This window comes from Primulina tabacum, chromosome 14 (assembly GCF_025594145.1).
Source record: "Primulina tabacum isolate GXHZ01 chromosome 14, ASM2559414v2, whole genome shotgun sequence".
Lineage (NCBI taxonomy): Eukaryota > Viridiplantae > Streptophyta > Magnoliopsida > Lamiales > Gesneriaceae > Primulina > Primulina tabacum.
The window spans coordinates 18,315,091-18,319,493 of record NC_134563.1 but is presented as its reverse complement, the minus strand read 5'-3'; the positions used below and the strand labels follow the sequence as shown (position 1 = coordinate 18,319,493).

The following is a 4,403-nucleotide window of genomic DNA, read 5'->3' as shown; positions in this document are numbered from 1 at the left end:
AATTATTCAACTTTTACCAAATTTTCATGGCTTAGATTCTGAAAATCCATATTTACATCTAAGAGAATTTGAGGAAGTTTGTAACACTTATAATGATCAAAATTGTAGCATGGATATAGTTCGATTAAAGCTTTTCCCTTTTTCTTTAAAAGATAAAGCTAAAACATGGCTACAAAATTTAAGATCAAGTTCAATAAGATCATGGGAAGAAATGCAACAAAAATTTCTAAAGTTTTTCCCTTCCCATAGAACAAACTCTTTTAAAAGATAAATTACAACTTTTTCTCAAAAACAAGGAGAAACATTTTATCAATGTTGGGATAGATATAAAGAATTACTTAATACATGCCCACATCATGGTTTTGAAACATGGAGAATAGTTTCTCACTTTTATAAAGATCTTATACCTAAAGATAGGCAAATGATAGAATTCATGTGTAATGAAACTTTTGAAGATAAAAATCCAAATGAAGCTATGGAATATTTGGATTCATTAGCAGAAAATGCTCAAAATTAGGATAATATAGGCACAATAGAACCACCAACAACTAAAATCAATAATTCAACAAATGAGGGTGGTATCTATAATCTTAAAGATGATATAGATATTCAAGCTAAACTTGCATCTTTAGCATGAAAAATTGAGTCATTAAAAAGAAAAAGAGTGGTCAATTAAAAAGTATTCAAGAAATTGTTTGTCATATATGTGATACACATGATCATTCTACAAAAGATTGTCCAACATTACTTTCATTTAAAGAATGTCTCCATGAATAAGAAAATTATGTTAACAATTATAAAAAACCAATATTAGATCCTTTTTCACAATCATATAATCTTGGATGGAAAAATCATCCTAATTTTAGTTGGAGGAACGATAATAATGCACAACCTTCACAACAAAATTTTCAAAATAATCAAAATCATCAAGGTTATATTTCATATGTTACACCTCCAAGAAAAAACTTTGAAGATATAATTTATGCATTTATCCAGAAGCAAGAGTCTATCAATATTCAAAACAGTCAATCTATTGGTGATTTGAAAGAAACTCTTGCAAAATTTGCATCTGCACTTAATATTCATGAAAAAGAAAAATTTCCATCTCAACCTCAACCTAATCCTAAAACACAAAATCATGTATTAAATAATGATAAAATTGATCAAATAAAATCTGTTATTATCCTTAGAAGTGGTAAAATAGTTAATGATCCATATAGTAATGAAAACAAGGATCATTTAAATTCAAAGAGTAATGATGATAATCCTGATACTTTTGAGAATGATGATACCTTAAATTCTAAGAATAATATGGTAAATGATAAATCATCTGAAATAATAAATGAGTCAAATAAACCTCCACCATTTTCTCATGCATTAACAAATCATAAAAAACAAAAAATTGATTCTGATATCTATGAAGTTTTTAAACAAGTAAAGATAAATATTTCATTATTAGATGCTATTAAACAAGTACATTCCTATGCAAAATTTTTAAAAGACTTATGTACTATAAAGAGAAAATTGCATGTGAAGAAGAAAGCATTCTTGGCCGAACAAGTAAGTTCTATTTTTCAAAACAATTCTAGTTTAAAATATAAAGATCCTGGTTGTCCAAAAATTTCATGTATTATTGGAGAAAATAAAATTAAAAAAAGCTTTGTTAGATTTGTGAGCAAGTATGAATTTACTTCCTTATTCAGTTTATGAAAAACTTAATTTAGGAGAATTAAAACACACTTCTGTTACTCTCTTACTGGCAGATAGGTCACTCAAAATACCTAGAGGTATTGTAGAAGATGTGTTGGTTCAAGTTGATAAATTCATATATCATGTAGATTTTATTGTTTTGGATACACAATCAATAGAAGTACATAAGGAAATTCCAGTAATATTGGGACGACCATTTCTAGCAACTTCAAATGCTTTAATTAATTGTCGAAATGGAATAACGAAATTGTCTTTTGGAAATATGACTCTAGAACTTAATGTGTTCAGTTTATGTAAACAACCAAGTATAAATGAAAATGAATATGATAATGAAATAGAAACAATTGTGGAATAAAATATACAAGATAAAAATCAACAATCTGAAGTTTTTTCAATTGAAAGTTTTGAGTCTGAAAATAATTTTAAAGAAGATGATAATACAAAACTTGAATTAAAAGTTTTACCATTAGAATTGAAATATGTATTTCTTGGTGAAAATAAAACATTTTCTGTTGTAATTTCTTCCTACTCTTCTACCAAATCAAGAAGAAGATTTAATTAAATTACTTAAAAATATAAAAATATAATTGGATGGACTTTGAAAGATATAAAATGTATAAATCCTTTAATTTGTACACATAGAATTCACTTGGAAGAAAATGCTAAAAGATATCAACAACCACAAAGAAGGTTAAGTCCACATATGAAGGAAGTTGTTAAGAATGAAGTATTAAAATTATTAGATGCTGGAATTATTTATCCAATCTCAGATAGTAAATGGGTAAGTCCAACACAAGTAGTACCTAAAAAGTCAGGCATCACTGTTATAAAAATGAAAAGAGAGAGTTATTACAAGCAAGGATTCCATCTAGTTGGCGTATGTGTATTGATTATAGAAAATTAAAATGCAACTAGAAAAGATCATTTCTCACTACCATTTTTAGATCAAATTTTAGAAAAAGTAGCAGGTAATTCTTATTACTGTTTTCTTGATGGGTATTCGGGGTATTATCAAATACCTATATCATTAGAAGATCAAGAAAAAACTACTTTCACTTGCCCTTTTGGAACTTTTGCATTTAAAAAAATGTCATTTGGTTTATGTAATGCTCGGCTACTTTTCAAAGATGCATGTTAAGTATTTTCCGTGATATGATTGAAGAATTTGTAGAAGTTTTTATGGATGATATAACTGTTTTTGGAAACTCAATTAAAAATTGTCTTAAAAACTTAGAAGAACTATTAAAAAGATATGAAGAAAAAAATCTTGTTTTAAATTGGGAAAAATATCATTATATGGTTAAATCTGGGATTGTTTTAGGAAATGTGATATCTGAAAAAGGAATTGAAGTTGATAAAGCCAAAGTTGATGTTATTGCTAATTTAACATCACCAAAAACGGTCAAAGAAGTTCGATCATTCTTGGGTCATGCAGAATTTAATAGAAGGTTTATAAAAAATTTCAGTATAATATCTAAACCAATTTCAAATTTTTAACAAAAGATACACAATTTGAATGGACTTAGAAATGTGAAAATGCTTTTAAAAAATTAATTAATCTTTTAATTACATCACCTATTTTACAACCTCCAGATTGGTCTTTACCATTTGAATTAATGTGTGATGCAAGTGATTATGCTATATGAGCTGTGTTAGGACAAAGAAAAGAAGGAAAACCTTATGCAATTTATTATGCTAGTAGCACATTAAATAGTGCTCAAATAAATTATTCAACTACTGAAAAAAATTAATCTCTGTAGTATTTGCATTAGATAAGTTTCGATCTTATTTAATTGGTTCTACTATTATTGTTTACACTGATCATTCTGCCGTAAAATATTTATCAAATAAACAAGATGCGAAGCCAAGATTAATACGGTGGATCTTATTGTTACAAGAATTTGATATTATAATTAAAGATAAAAAAGGAAAAGAAAATGTTGTAGCCGATCATTTATCTAGAATAATGACTGAATCATCTCATAATGAAAAACCAATAATTGAAAATTTTTCAGATGATCAGTTGTTTTATGCTACTATTATGCCATGGTTTGCTAACATTGTAAATTTTCTTGAGACAAATAAAATGTCTTCTCATTGGAATTCACAGGATAAGAATAAATTCTTGATAGAAGTAAAAAAAATTTATTGGGATGATCCTTACTTGTATAAGTATTGTCCTGACCAAATTTTTTGACGATGCATACCCGACAATGAAGTAAGTAATGTTATTAAATTTTGTCATTCTGAAGCATGTGGAGGTCATTTTTCATCCAATAAAACAACTACAAAAATCTTACAATGTGGATTTTATTGACCGTCTTTATTCGAAGATACACATTTATTTTGCAAATCTTGTGGAAACTGTCAGAAGGTGGGATCACTTTCAAAACGAAACATGATGCCTTAAAATTCAATCATAATTATTGAAATATCTGATAGTTGGGGGATAGATTTTATGGGTCCATTTCCATTATCTTTTGGATTTACCTACATTTTAGTCGATGTTGATTACGTTTCAAAATGGATTGAAGCAATTGCATGTAGAACTAATGATCATAAAGTTGTTATAAAATTTTTAAAAGAAAATATTTTTAGTCGATTTGGAATACATAAAGCAATAATTAGTGATGAGGAAAGTCATTTTATAAATAAATCATTTTCTTCTTTGTTAAGAAAATATGGTATTACAC

At 27.0% G+C, this 4,403-nt stretch overlaps 1 non-coding gene across 1 annotated transcript; it reads right to left on the bottom strand.

Annotated features, from left to right (window-relative positions):
* Positions 1–252: 252 nt before the first annotated feature.
* LOC142525715 (small nucleolar RNA R71) lies at positions 253–363 on the bottom strand. The gene has a single exon (XR_012815166.1). It is a non-coding gene; the product is annotated as a small nucleolar RNA R71 (small nucleolar RNA).
* Positions 364–4,403: the final 4,040 nt, after the last annotated feature.